Raw genomic sequence first — 16,484 nt, forward strand, 5'->3', positions numbered from 1 at the left:
ATTAACTTAAGAAGACCGCAGAAAATTAAAATAAATGGACAAGGATTGGGAGCCCTCTCTTAGCGAATGTCACTCCACTCTGGTAACCATTGCACCATCTCGCTAAGCAGGGATGGAAAACAACACGTTCTTCTATTCTCTAGAGATAGCATTTACAACTGCCGAAATACTTGCTAATGGTATACGCAATTTGTTGCGGTGTTTTTGGAAAAAATCTAATCTAATTACGGGGGACTTTGAAAAAGAGGCGTTCGCCTCTGCAGTTTTTTAACCGACAGTGTTCTGGAGATACATCAACCACACAATGACAGTTTGATTTCCATAAACTGGTGGAGTGTTTTGAGCATCTTAACTCCATTACTGAAAATTCGGATTTATCGTGGAGTGGGAGATGAATGGTAGTCTACCATTACTGAATGTATTAGTTCGGCGTAAAGAGGATGCATTTTTAGGACATTGCGTGTATGTTAATTCCACCCATACCCTTGCAGGCGTCCTATTACCATCATCCTTCGTAAACTCGGAGCGTATTTAGAACTTTAGTTCATGACTCCTATGTATTGTCTGACGCTGATAGTCCACAGGATGAATTGGTATACCTGGAATAGGTGTTCAGGAAAACTGGATATACGAGATATCAGATTAAGAGGGATCTGCAAGCGAAAATACTAGAACAACCAAAGGAGACCAGGCGGTATCGTGAAAAAGTATAAGGTGGATGTGACCTTCCGCTCATTTGCCAAGAGGGAGTTCTTCTGGAATCTGTGAAAGACGATCTGCTTTCAGGAAAGGCAGATATCAACGAAACTTCTTGTCAGTGAGGTAAAAGCCATACTGACAATGAACACGCACTATGCAAGATCGGTGCATCGAACACCAACGGTACAACAACCCTCTACAGTCCAACAATTCTGTAATTGTTGAAAACTTTATGTTCACTGGTTGTTCCATGAATTAGGGAAAAATCAAGACTCTGTTGAGAGCCGCATCGGGGTTCGGTGATCAACGCACCTATGAAAACACAGCTGAGAGACTACCTGCTCAACACAGACGTGGGCTTCCATCTGGAATAAATCATTTCACGTCTGCGCCCGCATACGAGCTTTTATTTTGATTTTTCGCTGCCTGCCATTGCTATGTGAGCCATCCACTGTAATAACTAACCACATAAATTACAAATTCTGTGGACTAACAAGCTCTGGCTCATTACATTTTTTTCTTACAAGCTAGACGTGTAAGTTTGATCTATGGCTGGCGTTGTTGTGTCGGCGTTCTCTTATCTATGACGCATGCGCATTTTACTCCAAGCTCTATCTTTGAATCACGTGGTTTTAGCATTTCAGCTTATAAAGAGGGCCGCGTGGATACTCAGAACCCAGTCTCCTACTCGCCTTGGAGATGACGGAAAACGTAACAGCCGTAATATAGGAAGAGGGTGCATTCTTTTAATGAAAATAAAAAAATCAGTAGCCAGCTGCTCAAAAATCATTACGCTATTTATTGTTTCTTTAATGAAGGACGTCTTTATCGTCCGATCCTTATTTGATGTCGATTCACCTATGATTTAAGCCCATGTTAAATTTCCGAACATGGCAGTTTAATCTGTTAAAACCGGCAAAAAGAAATTAAAAATTTTGCGCAGCTGACGACAGATTTTTCGTTTTGTTTAAAGATTACGCACCGCGGCTCCCTGAATAACAGCGATGAACAAAATCATAGAGGAAGTATTGCTGTTCCGGATGAGCGTCCGAAATATTATGGATTATAAATTCATATAGTTTCGTGATAAAGAAACGTTGCCCTCACATTTATTAGAACGATTCTGCTTCCACCACCTCATATTCCGCGCGTAGACATGAAAGCAGCCTTTCTTTATCTCGCTCAGTGCGTATAGGGGCACAAAATCACCAATAATTGTAAAAAGTACCCGCCGGCCTACAGCAAACAGTCACTTCCGTATTACCTATATAAATATAGTTGATAGGTGATTTGTTTTTAGGTCAAGGGAGCAATATCGCTCTGCAATACATTAATATTTGTATGTACATAATCAAAATTTATTGGACTTTTGTACTACGAAAATAACCATGAATCATACATTAGCTTCAATCAGCGATAAAAATTCCATACAGCTGCAGGGCTAACGTTATTATCTGTGATGGTTCACTTCAGAAAACAGCAACAGTATCTGCTGATAAACGAACTGCCGGCCGGAGTGGCCGTGGGGTTCTGGGCGCTGCAAATGGCTCTGAGCACTATGGGACTCAACTGCTGTGGTCATAAGTCCCCTAGAACTTACTCGTAGAACTGCGTAAACCTAACTAACCTAAGGACATCACACACATCCATGCCCGACGCAGGATTCGAACCTGCGACCGTAGCGGTCGTGCGGTTCCAGACTGTAGCGCCTTTAACCGCTCGGCCACTCCGGCCGGCTCTGAGCGCTGCAGTCTGGAGCCGCGAGACCGCTGCGGTCGCAGGTTCGAATCCTGCCTCGGTCATGGATGTGAGTGATGTCCTTGGGTTAGTTAGGTTTAAGTAGTTCTAAGTTCTAGGGGACTGATGACCTCAGAAGTTGAGTCCCATAGTGCTCAGAGCCATTTGAACCATTTGATAAACGAACTGCTTAGCACAGTACAGGCACGTATTAATAATTGTGTGCCAAAATCCGATGGAATTGTAATTTAAATATAGGGTCTTAGTTTTCTAGTATTCCAGTTACTGTTAGCTAACTAACAGAAAAACAATGTTGAAAATGTTGATGTGCGTCATATCAGCGCAAAAAATAATCATGTTAGAATAACATCATTATGATATGAGACAGAAATAAGTTTAGGTAGCTCACACCTAACTTTAGAGCTAACTGTACAACTGAATCTTGTTTTTACGGAATCGACTATTGTGGCGTAAGTCCAGGCTTGCGGAATTGGCGTTGACGGGAATTTAAACCACTCAGTTCACGCCAGAGGAAAAATGAAAACATCGAAGAGTGTTTCGTCGATAAGGATCGCGGCCATACTGCTTCAGTTTAAAGGAACGTCCAACAGGAAACGTTGGAGTCAGTATCACTTCGTGACTGTAAAGGTACTGAACTAATGGTAGCGGTCGGAAGCAGATTCGCTTTCCTCCGTATCCGGAAAATTATTTTCTATAAAACCGCTTTTTCGGGAAGGAAATTTATCAAAAGTGACCTTTAAGAAAATTGACAACGCTTCTTACACGTCGAAAAAAAAATACGAATTTAGTAAGGAACAATTGCATGAAATAAGTCGTTGACACGAAATTAAAGCCACATTTTCTCTTTTCCTGTAGTTTTATTTTGGCCACCATGCATGAGTCTGTGATATCATGCAGGAGTTGCAGCTTCTCACGGCCATTTTGCGACTATTTAATTCTAAGTTATGTTTTTCTCTTGTATATGTTTCTTTTCTTTTTGACCCACCTGTGTGAGCGAGAAAATCACATAAACTCACCGGACAAAAAAATTAGTCACACTTGGCCGCACGCACAGATGCATCGTTAAGCCTTTACAGATCGTGCAGGGATCGGATCACGTGCTCAACCACACGCGCACTGCCTGTACGTGAACATATGGTAGTAGCGGTCAGTGAGACGTTCATGTTTCAAACGGCCATTGTACACACACACACACACGGGCGTGCACAGTTAATCTTCCTTTCCTACCTCAGGAAAGTGGTGTTTAAGTCCTCAACCAAATACAAAACGGTATGGTTACAAAGCGCAGCCCCTTGACATCTCTATTCGTTTTCCAACTGAGCACTGGGTGACATTTCTTAGCCAAATAAGCCGCACGCAAAACCACAATGTTTTTCAACAGTTAAACCGATGAGAAAAAAGGATGAAATATCATAATAAATTATTATTATTTGTTGATGACAGAGGCGTGGCAATGCAGATGTGGATGCTAGCTGTTCATCGTGAGTGACGCGATATTTATAATGCTCTTGATGATGATCTTTGTTGTGGTTATTCTGGATGAATCTGTTGTACAGAAGACGTCACCGGCAAGCTGAACAACACTCGTGGTTGTGGATGGGTGGAACAGAGTACGATATGTGCGTATCGAGTGTAGGAGACAGGAGCTATAAGGCCAGAAGCGTCAGTGCACTGTCTCAAAGATTTATTTCTTTTACTTTAATTTCATTGCCTCAGGCCATACTGTTGTCAGCGAAAAAAATTTACACTCACTCTTCAGCCAAAGTGTCTGAAACTTACTTAAGAATGTTTAAGCTACTGTAAGGGTATTTAAATATACCTGTCATAAAATTTGGTATAAGATAGCTCTTTTTATGTAAAAAAATCCATTGCTGTTAATTACATACTAAAACATTTGTTAAGTTCTACATCTACATCTACATCCATACTCCGCAAGCCACCTGACGGTGTGTGGCGGAGGGTACCTTGAGTACCCCTATCGGTTCTCCCTTCTATTCCAGTCTCGTATTGTTCGTGGAAAGAAGGATTGTCGGTATGCTTCTGTGTGGGCTCTAATCTCTGTGATTTTATCCTCATGGTCTCTTCGCAAGATATACGTAGGAGGCAGCAATATACTGCTTGACTCTTTGGTGAAGGTATGTTCTCGAAACTTCAACAAAAGCCCGTACCGAGCTACTGAGCGTCTCTCCTGTAGAGTCTTCCACAGGAGTTTATGTATCATCTCCGTAACGCTTTCGCGATTGCTAAATGATCCTGTAACGAAGCGCGCTGCTCTCCGTTGGATCTTCTCTATCTCTTCTATCAACCCCATCTGGCACGGCTCCCACACCGGTGAGCAGTATTCAAGCAGTGGGCGAACAAGTGTACTGTAACCTACTTCCTTTGTTTTCGGATTGCATTTCGTTAGGATTCTTCCGATGAATCTCAGTCTGGCATCTGCTTTACCAACGATCAACTTTATATGATCATTCCATTTTAAATCACTTCTAATGCGTACTCCCAGATAATTTATGGAATTAACTGCTTCCAGTTGCTGACCTGTTATTTTGTAGCTAAATGATAATGGATCTATCTTTCTATGTATTCGCAGAACATTACACTTGTCTACATTGAGATTCAATTGCCATTCCCTGCACCATGCATCAATTCGCTGCAGATCCTCCTGCATTTCAGTACAATTGTTTCTGATGTCACGATTATTGCTGGTATTTGTGGCAGACGAACTGTCCAAGAAGGACCAGGGAGTAAGACTGTAAAAGTGGAGGAAATTTGTAGATTTTGAGGGTGAGATGAGGAGTAGGTATGACACTGGTAAAAGAGAGAGTAGGTATGAATTTGAAGAGTCAGTTTCCCTTTCAGAAGAAACGAAATGATGAGGTTGTCCTCAACCGAGCTTCCGGGAAAAATGGGTTAGGAACCGGAGAACCTATGTCTTGAGATGGACAATGGTTACGTATATATATATATATATATATATATATATATATATATATATGTGTGTGTGTGTGTGTGTGTGTATTACGCGTCGGATTACTAGTGTGGGTGCCAAGTGTACGGAAAACGTAGGATAATCGTAGGAGGAGGTCAGGGTTAAGAAATTAGAGAATTTTCTGTACTCGAACAATAACAGAAATTAATCTTTCGTCTGGCGTACCTCAGCAAAATGGAAGATAGGCAATGAGGCTGGTGACCTACGTAAGTCTAGAAAGAAGAGCTATGGAACAGTAAAAAATGACGCCGGTAGTTGAAGAGTCCTAGTATTACTAGTCAGCAAGCTAGCGTGGGTGTTGTGATTGGTGGAATATTCTTCTGAGTTATTGGGCCGCGTAATACCCCTCCTTAAAAGTTCGTTTCGAACTGCACAGGAAATTTTCGTATAAATTTCGCACTCTGCTGGGTTTATTCTTTGCTTGATTTGCAGTCGATTTCGAAGCTTTTTGTGGCATCATCTTCTGCTAATTAGACACAAGTTATCGAAATGCGGGTGCAGGTGTATCTTTCTGTTGTACCACGCATATGGTTTAAGGCAGCATTAGCGTAAGTTTTAGTAGTGTGTAAGTCTAGGGACCGATGACCTCCGCAGTTTGGTCCCTTAGGAATTCACACACATTCGAACATTTTGAAGTCAGCATTAGAGGACGCAGTGGTACAGCAAAAAGATGTAGGTGTATTTCATTCTAGTGACTGTGTCTAACTTGCTCGTATTTGCAATGTTTATGGTTAAGAGCGTCATTGAGCACATAATTTTTCATTATAAAGTTTTATTTCAGTTATTTCTCACAAAATTATTAACTATACCGATTTCGTCTGTATAGCGATTATCAGTAGCCCACAAAATTTGTTGGCCGATAGCTACGTCAAAACGTCCTGCGAGTCGCCATTTAGTTGAGAATCCTACCTGAGTCTTCCAGTAGGAGACTCAATGAAAAGTTGACTTCCAGCAAGTTTTGACGTAGCTATCCGCCAAAAAATTTTAGTGGGCTATTGTACTGTACTAAATATGTAACCGCTAGATAATTTTGTGGCCATTGACTGATTTAAAACTTAATAGCAAACTGCGACTAAGTTTTCTTTTTTAGCTTTAAATTTAATTTCACCAGTTACTGAAAATGTTTAAATTACACTACAGATCTTGAAGCGAATGTTTAATTACAGTTGTATAAATTTTCTGGGGCTATGTAGAAATACGATCCACATTAAATCTGAGGTGGCGGGTAAAGCAATTCCAAGCAATAATAAATAAAAAGAGACGCACCTAAGTATATGAAAATAATGTAATAAAATATTTTGAAATCAACTGCCATATAAAGCAAAAAATAAACATAGCTGAGTCGAAAAATCCTCTGTGCTCCAAAATAAAACAATTTACAGCTGAAGACCTTGTTATCCTGCGTCATGGAAGCAACAAGATTGAAAAAAGAAAAAAAAGGCTACTCAAATTTCTCTACCAGCGTTTCGAACCATCTGCTCTGTTTTTCAAGAGTCTTCTGTAAACAACAAACACACTTGCGTGGAAAACTAATATGAAAATAGGCTGTGTGCTGCAAAACAAGATAATTTACACATAAAGTCCACATTGTCCGTTGCCAAAGAAGTAAAAAGTCGGAACAAACTTCTCCGATATCAGACGTTTCGGTCTCTCTGTTGGGACCTTCAGGAGTCTTACGGCATCTTCCAGCAGAGGGACGGAAACGTCGTGTATTGAAGAGTTTGAAGAGCGACGTGACGTGGCGTAAAAACTCGGAAGATTTTACCATCAGTCCTGATGTTAATACGTAGGCTTCCGCTGCCGATGTCTGCCTCTTTGAAATCCTTTTGGCTGTTCTACCGCATCATCATATAAAATATTTAAGCCCTGACGAAAACCGCTGTACCAAGGTCGAAACGTCGGTTTCTTTTAGATTTTAGGACTTTAACTAATTTATAAGGTAGCGTGAAGGTACGCCCAGAACTATCATCTGGCGGTAATAGGATCGTCCCTCTTGTCGTGTGTCGTGGCTGAAGATACGCGTGTGCGTGCTATGTGCAAGACTTGCCCCCATCTGGTCTTTACAGTAATTTCTTGCTGTCTTCGCCATACATCTGTTGTTTACCACAATAGCACTAACTCTAGTTTGAAGATATCATTACGAAGCGACGCAGCAATGAAGCACAACGCTTCATTTGCTTTACATTATTAAATATTTGCCTGCTATTTGTATGAAATAATAGAAGAGGAAGGTAACAGTAATTAATAGCAACAAATTAAAAACTTAACGACGATTCATTCATAGTATACAACAGAAATAGAAAGTAACTGATCTGCTGGCTGTGCTGTGTAATATGCCTTTATTTGTTTGTAGCCTTGAAAACGGACAAACTAACACGAGAAACAGAAAACGAACTTTTCACTCGGCAGCGCAGTGTGTGATGATATGAAAAATTATGGCGGATTAAAAGTGTGGCCGGACCAAGACTCGAACTCGGGACCTTCGTCTTTCGCAGGAAAGTGCTCTACTGGCTGAGGTACACAAGCAAGACTCAAGATCCAGCTTCATAGCTTTACGTTCGCCACTACCTCACCTCCTACCTTCCAAACTTCACAGAAGCTCCCCTGTGACGTATGTATGTACCCCTCCCTCTCCCCCGGGAATGTCTCATTCCAGACGAGTGTAATCCCAATATTTGCGTGGTAGAGTAATTATGTTGTACGCGTACGTGGAGATAGTGCTTGTGCAGCAATCGCCGACATAGTGTGACTGAGGCGGAATGAGGGGAACCAACCCGCATTCGCCTGAGCAGATGGAAAACCTCCTTAAAAACCATCCACAGGCTGACCGGCACACCGGACTTCGACACTAATCCGCCGGGTGGATTCGTGCCGGGAACCGGCAAGCCTTCCCGCTCGGGCAGTAGTGCATTAGACCGTACGGCTAGCCGGTGTGGGGGGGGATTTCCCTGTGATATTTGCAGAACTAAGACTCCTGGAAGAAAGGATATCGCGGAGATATAAATTTGAAAACTGAATAAATCACGGAATAATTTAGATAGAGAGGTAAGAATTGACACAAATGCTTGGAATGACATGGGGTTTTATTAGAACCAAAAAAAAAATCAAAAGTTCAAAAAATGCCCGACAGGTGGCGCTTCATCTAATCAGAATAGCAATAATTAGCATAACAAAGTAAGGCAAAGCAAAGATGATGTTATTTACAGGAAATGCTCAATATATCCACTATCATTCCCCAACAACGGCTGTAGTCGAGAAATAATGTTGTGAACAGCACTGTAAAGCATGTCCAGAGTTATGGTGAGGCATTGGCGTCGGATGTTGTCTTTCAGCATCCGTAGAGATGTCGGTCGATCACGATACACTTGCGACTTCAGGTAACCCCAAAGCCAATAATCGCAAGGACTGAGGTCTGGGGACGTGGGTGGCCAAGCATGACGTAAGTGGCGGCTGAGCACACGATCATCACCAAATGACGTGCGCAAGAGATCTTTCACGCCTCTAACAATACTTTTTTTTTTGTTGTTGTTCTAATAAAACCCCTTGTCATTCCAAGCATGGGTGTCAATTTTTACTTCTCTATCTACATTATTCCGTGGTTTACTAAGTTTTCAAATTTATACTGACTTTTTGATCATCCAGTATACAGTTCTTGACCCTGAGTTTTCACCCTGATTATCCATAATGCCCAAAAAGCGATATGATCGAATAGGCGAATACTGGTGGTTTTCTGTAGTTTTGAACCACTTATAACTTTCGAGTAAAGCACCTAACGATAGAGAAAGTGAGTTCTCTTTTATTTGCCTATTTAATTTATTATTTTCGTTCTACGTATCTCGAAACTGAGTGAGTCAAAATTTTTCGATGTTTGTTCGATTTCTTCGTTTATTACAAGAAATAATAGAAGTAAAAAATTGAAATTTGGTTATTTCAGAAGCCGGTTATATTGAGTAGTTTTAACACTCGGGTTAAACTGGTGCTGAAAAAACCCTCTGTAACCGAAAACCGGTTGTTTCAGCGATAACTGTCATCCCTAGCCACCTTGTGTGCTCAGGTGTCTGCCGTGTTTGGCACGTAGCATAAACAGAGGGGCCGGCTGGCGCCTGTGGTCCGCCCTCGGCGAGTTGGCGTGCGCCGAGCACGGGCTGTAGACGAGAGGGCGGCGTGCACTTTTCATTGGCGGCAAAGCAGGAAGGGTATCAGCGGCCGCAAAGTGAGTAATGGTCGCCTTCCGCGATCAGCTGAGCCGCCAGCTGATGCGCGCGCAACCGGCGCCCGCACTGCTATATAAAGCGGCGGGGGCGTGCGCGCGCCGTATTCGCGCGCGGACCCTCCTCGCGCCCTCTTCACGCTGGCCTGCTGCAGCTGACGGCGGTGAGTCTCGCGTCACGCTTGCGTTCGTTTTCCTTTCCTCTCTCTCTTTCTGCATCTGCCTGCCAGCGCGAGTATTTACAAACAGCTCGCCCCTGTCCTGGATACCGGGAGCAACACAGCGCCCGTCGAGCGAGTACTTTTCCGCGTCGCTCCTGCGCGATTCCGCAGTCTCTCGCCAAGTTTACGACTGCTGGCACCCGTTCAGCGGCGCGTGAATGTCTCGGAAGTGTTTACAAAAGCCGCTTCACCGAACACACTCGTCAGTGCAACAGATGCTTCGGAGCTGACCGCACACCGCCGCTTAGCGTTGGCTGCTCCGAGCAGGAAAGCTGTCCGCAGTCGCTGCTACGTCAGAGAGCTAGGAGTTCGTTTCGCCACTTGTTTTCTCGCAGAAAGACAGATTAGTGTGGAAATTTCTCAGTTTGGCACCGGACGCGTCAGTAAGGTGAGTGGGTTTTCTGGCTGGTTTCTTTCCCGCTTTGGTGTTCAGGTGTGTGACACTCCACGTCGCATATTCCCGTATCGTAGCAACCTCGGAACCTGCATCCACCCACCCTGTAATTACTTAGCAAGTACTAACACGGTAGTCGCAGATTTGGTACGCATGCACTGCTTTTGTGTGTTTCACGTAGAGACTTAGCTGCGGATGGGCACCAGCACGTGTACAGAAGTGTGTCAGACACGCGCCCTGCGGCGCGGCGCCGGCTTTCCTTTTTTTAAATCCCGCGTCGGTCCTTTGTCCGCGCGGCGCGGCGTCGTGTTTACAGACTTGGCCGGACGCGCCGCTATCAGCTGAGAGCGGGCAGCCGCATAAGTGGGACGCGGTGGCGCCCCAGCAGCCGGGCTTCTCACTTTCGCTCTCACCTCCCCGGTCAGTGACTTCCGCGCGACCTGCTTTGTGCCCGAATCACCCGAGTGCCCCCGATTAGAAATGCACGCGTCCGCGTATTCGCAATGAGAAAACGTGTTCACAGTACTGCCCACTGCAACAACCTGCAAAAATTGCATAGTGCTGAAAATGTGTCGGCAGTGTTTTGTCTACTTCGACATAGTATACTTCAGACTTCGTTTACTATACACAGAAACGCAACTAAATCCAGAACTGAATCGTTACGTTTTCGTCTGGCCGGACGCAGTGGCCGAGCGGTTCTAGGCGCTCCAGTCTGGAACCGCGCGACTGCTACGGTCGCAGGTTCGATTCCTGCCTCGGGCATGGATGTGTGTGATGTCCTTAGGTTAGTTAGGTTTAAGTAGTTGTAAGTTCTAGGGGACTGATGACCTCAGAAGTTAAGTCCTATAGTGCTCAAAGCCATTTGAACCATTTTTTTTGTTTTCGTCTGTGTTCACTGGCACGGACTGCCCCGGTAAAACAAATTTAGCAGAGTCGTCAGTCTATACTGGATTTAGTCTTTTTCTTAATTTGTACAGAACTGTGGTTACAATGTGAACTGCATTTCACCTCCGACCCCTCCCCCTCCCCCTTCCCCCCAGTCAAAAAATATTAATGCTGGATGTAGTGATTTGTCTGTAGCGTAGCCTAAGATATACTTTAGGTTCGAGGGTCACAGTTTGGCCGTGAGTTGCCGAAGGCAGCGTATGTGAATACGAGATAAATGTTGTGAGAAGAGACTGATGTGCAGCGTAACCTAAGATCTACGTCCGTTCCATATGTATCGCACTTTTCGTTATAAATCAAAAAAACTGGGAGGCAGCATAAGCTATATTCTATTACTTTATATTATTTTCGTGAATATTATGTCTATACATTGCACATAAACTTAAAAAATGCAAAGGGCGGTGTCTGTTATGATTTATGTACTTCAGTATGGTATATTTTCAGAGTGGCTTTGCTATTACATTAAGCGCAACTAAATCACAAAGTGAATCATCGTATTTTGATCGAGGTTCACCACACAAAGCTCATAGTTCTTTCTTTATAAGTAAAATCAGTAGACAGTCTCTAGCGGAGTCGCGGTTTAGGTTCTTTATCAGGACAGAATTTTTTCCTAGGCTTTATTTCGAGATATTTTCTGCGTAATAATAACTGTAGAGACATTGAAAACATAGACTTAAATAATCAATCCTAGTGAATTCAGATACAACAGAACTTTAGTTTATGAATATGTCTCACGTACAGTAAATAAACAGGTACACAATATCTTTCCCGTCACATCTCCTTTTATTTGTACACCTAAACTCTGTGCACTCAGTTGTACAGTTTAAAATCTTGCATCTCTTGGTTCTGATAGCTGCTAGGTTCTGGGTCGCAAGTGAAAGCAAAATTAGGAACTCTGATCTTTCATACCACGCCTACTTGCTACAATTTTAAACAATTACTCTTTCTTACAAGTCGCCTTGGCAGAAACACATAATTCGGCATAGCAAATCACCAGTTGCCACTAGTATCGCCTCCGTTGTTTTTTTTTTCCTTTCTTCTTCTTCTTTTTTTACCTTCCTGTTTAGGTTCATTGATGGCTATACTGAAATTACCATTATTTGGAAACTTGATGATGTGCGACTTTAACTTTCTGACGAAATAAAGAACCCGACTTCACAATATTGCATGAAGTATCGTATTATATACAAGATTTGAGGAAGCAATAAGCGCTCCGGCAGATGAAAATATTATGATTTGCCATAGAATAGCAGATAGTTTCACAGTCTGATTTCCATCCAGATAGATTCGTCTGGCTGAGTGACAGCGTCCTGCTGTGACATTTCAGATACTGTTACACCCAGCCACTAGCGTGCTAAGACTGGGGCACTAGTAGTAATGCGACGCTCACCTCCATAACATATATTCAGGTGGTTTTTATTCAGCAAGTGAATAGAGGTCCAAAGGTAAATTTAATGAGTTCGAAGCAGCGTATTTCATTTTTGATCGAAATTTGAGAGCATAAGAGCTAGTTATTCTTCATTTGGATTCCGATGTTGTCCATTCGCAGGCTACAAAGCGCGAAGAGTATTCCACATACACTCCAAGAAACAGGTTAGTCAAATCACGGGAAGTGTATTTTTCCAATTCCGTGTTACACGAAAGGTATCAATGTTTGTCGCTAAAATCTTGAGGCGTATACTTAAGGAGGAAAATAGTATAGCAAGTATTTCAAAGAAACTCTCCGCGTTAACAAAATACTGCCAAACGTTGCACCTTTGCTGGAGCATATTATTTGCATTGTGCTGTAGTTTGTTTCACGTTCTCACAGATCGTGACTGGAAATCGTGAGGTCCACCGCTATGGTGGGAGAGGCGGCCTTCTTAGCATGCATGTAGCGTGCTGCGGAAAGTGACGCAGTTATGTTCTGATACTGAGGTCTGTACACAGCTAGCCAGCCAGATAAGACTGTTGGTGGCAAGGTCTCGGCCAGCGCGCGCAGACAGGACGTCTGCCAAGTTGACCGTCAGCTGTCAGGCCATCAAGGTCTGAAAAATCGCAGCTTTTTTTCTGCTGCCACTTAACGTCTCCTATAACGAAGCACTTATCGGTTAAAAAGAGCAGTGAACACATGTGACGATGTCTAGATTTCTATTTTTGTTGCAGATAAGGGCATTTTTTGTTTGGTTTTTTGATTTGTTTTTTGTTTTGTTCTAATGTGAGTAAGAGGCGAGAACTGTGTGTGGAAATCATTCACCCATCCCATTCATATGTGGCATTGGTATTCATATCGGCAGTAAAAATACAGAAAGGAACGTTTGGCATAATTTACACTACTTAACTAATGTCTGAGTGTCCGTGATTCTAAGAACAATGCAAGGAAGCAGACCTCGGCACTGTCACCATGATTTAAGTCATTTTTTTCTACCAATGTGTTTGTATTGAGGCACCCACACACACATAATCCCAATCTTACATAGTCGAGCTCTCTGTGCAAGCTTACTAGAGCATCTGGAGAATAAGTTTGTGTAAGCATTAATATTATTAAACCACCTCGACGCTTGATCCATTTTCAGTCATGTAAGCATCACAAATAACAGATGCTTGATCGTGTATATCGATAACTTGCACAATTGTACGAGCAAACATAAGTTGTGATGCGATCTCCTCAACAACATTGTGTGATCGATATGAACCAAATAAACAGTAAATTGTAGAAAAAGTCTCTCAGAGGATACGAATGCTACCTTCGTTTCAACAGCGTTAAATCGAAAGCCTATCACGATAAGGCAAAGAGGGATGTGGTATATGAGGTAATTTTAAGAAAGAACACAGAAATTCAACCTGCCATAGAGAAAAATGTCAATATTGAAAATATAAATTCACTCAGAACAAACAAGAGAGGAAAAGTCGGAAGTATTTATTGATTCCGGACAGAAGTACTGTGTGTGTGTGTGTGTGTGTGTGTGTGTGTGTGTGTGTGTGTGTGTGTTCAAAGGATTTATAGCCCCGCCAGCACGCGAAAAATGATATTGGTATCAGTGTTTCGTTTGGTGTTGAAGCTTCTTTCATCCTGTTTTCTAATCAAAGACAGTGAGAATACTACGTTCACATGTTTCTCTGTCCATCCTGAAACAATTTTTCCTATGTTGTGGATATATCTACAGCTCACTTGGACTAGACGTGAGAAGACCCTTCGTTTCAATAACCAGTATTTACTACCCACACTTCACCTTTCCTCTCCTATCTACATCCATATTATGCAGACCACTGTGAAGTGCGTGATAGATAAGACCTCACGTTATATCAATTATTAAGTCTTCTTCTCATTCCACTCGCACGGGGAGATTGCTTAAACACCTCTGTGCATGCTATAATTAAACTAAACTTGTCTTCGCAATACTTTTGTAGTGCGTTGCTAGATACTTAAAGCTAGTTTGTAAAACTCTGGAAGTAGTCTTCCACGGACTATTTTGTTTCTATCTACACGTGACTGCCACTGCAGCTTTTTCCTCTTCATAATTCCCGTGGTTCAAACCAGTGACCTCTCATATTTTTTCCACATCACAGAGGCATAGCCAGATAAAACGAGCAACTCGACTACGCCCAAGGTCAACACGTCGAAAAGACTGCAATCGATTATGTGCTTAGACATTCCAACACAATTGTACAACTGTTAAGTTAATAATTATTCACACTCCTGTGTACCAATAGAGTTGAAATTTCATTATCAACGAAGTAAAAATTTAATTAAAATTCATACAATTAAAAATTACCCAGCTAATTTTCAAGATTAAAAGGAACCATGTCCTCCTATGGCACTTGTATAACCTTCGGAACACAGTCACAGTGAGACTGCAATTCAGTGAACAAGAATCCTATGTGGATTGTTAGTATATCTGAAAATAGCTTTACTCATTCCTCCTGCAACATTCTGATGAGGCGGCCTTCACTAAGCACTTTTGTAGTACTCTGACTTAAGAGACACTCAAAGCGGCTTACTCGTGTCACAACTGCCTGTGAGAACTTCTGTTGGAAAACCTCTTGGAATTCCACTGTTTTCAATCCACTACCAAAAACTTACCAATGCCACACCTCGCCACATCCCACGAAGTGACGAAAACGACTGTAAATACGCCATAATTGATAGGTCATGATTTTTTCATTCAAAACATTTACGAGAATTCAGTCGCTTAGTGACATGTGTCAGATCAGTGTCGTCACAACTGGTCTTCGCAATCCTTTCGTAGTACATTGCTGTGTACTAAAAGTTAGCTCATGAACCTTTGGAACTAAGCTTTTAGGGGCAAGTTTACGTTTATCTACAAGCCTCGCCAGTTCAGCTTTTTTTAGGCTTCGGAATCCCTGTGACGCTCTCCCATAGTTCGTTTCCACGTCAGAAAGGCGCAGCCGCCGGCCGCGGTGGCCGAGCGGTTCTAGGCGCTTCAGTCCGGAACCGCGCGACTGCTACGGTCGCACGTTCGAATCCTGCCTCGGTCATCGATGTGTGTGATGTTCTTAGGTTAGTTAGGTTTAAGTAGTTATAAGTTCTAGTAGATTGATGACCTCAGGTGTGCTCAGAGCCAAAGGCACAGCCGGATAAAACGAGCAACTCGTGTACGCCAAAGCTCCACATGTTCGAAGCATAAGCTGATGTTTGTACAAGCGTGCTTGGACTGTGTAGAGGAGAAGGTTATTTGTGCTTGCGCAAAACGATCTACATCTACATACATACTCCGCAATCCACCATACGGTGCGTGGCGGTGGGTAACTCGTATCACAACTAGCATCTTCTCTCCCTTTTCCACTCCCAAACAGAACGAGGGAAAAATGACTGCCTATATGCCTCTGTACGAGCCCCAATCTCTCTTATCTTATATTTGTGGTCTTTCCGCGAAATGTAAGTTGGCGGCAGTAAAATTCTACAGCAGTCAGCCTCAAATGCTGGTTCTCTAAATTTCCTCAGTAGCGATTCACGAAAAGAACGTCTCCTTTCCTCTAGAGACTCCCACACTAGTTCCTGAAGCATTTCCGTAACACTCGCGTGATGATCAAACCTACCAGTAACAAATCTAGCAGCCTGCCTCTGAATTGCTTCTATGTCTTCCCTCAATCCGACCTGATAGGGATCCCAAACGCTCGAGCAGTACTCAAGAATAGGTCGTATTAGTGTATTATAAGCGGTCTCCTTCACAGATGAACCACATCTTCCGAAAATTCTACCAACGAACCGAAGCCGACTATCCACCTTCCCCACAACTGCCATTACATGCTTGTCCCACTTCATAT

General features: G+C 42.8%; 1 protein-coding gene across 3 annotated transcripts in view; it reads left to right on the plus strand.

The window, feature by feature from the left end:
- The window catches only part of LOC124612655 (glutamine synthetase 2 cytoplasmic), a 419,042-nt gene that overhangs the window by 210,016 nt on the left and 192,542 nt on the right, over positions 1-16,484 (plus strand). The window contains exon 1 of one of the 3 annotated variants that reach the window (XM_047140983.1): positions 9,758-9,820. The exons of 1 other annotated variant lie outside the window; for it this stretch is intronic. The gene's annotated coding sequence lies outside the window, so the exon portion shown is untranslated. Of the gene's footprint in view, positions 1-9,757; positions 9,821-9,898; positions 10,266-16,484 lie in introns of those variants that run through there. One more of the 3 variants, XM_047140990.1, reaches the window with a different exon arrangement.

The sequence above is a fragment of the Schistocerca americana genome, chromosome 1 (genome assembly GCF_021461395.2).
Source record: "Schistocerca americana isolate TAMUIC-IGC-003095 chromosome 1, iqSchAmer2.1, whole genome shotgun sequence".
In the NCBI taxonomy this organism is placed as follows: Eukaryota; Metazoa; Arthropoda; class Insecta; order Orthoptera; family Acrididae; genus Schistocerca; species Schistocerca americana.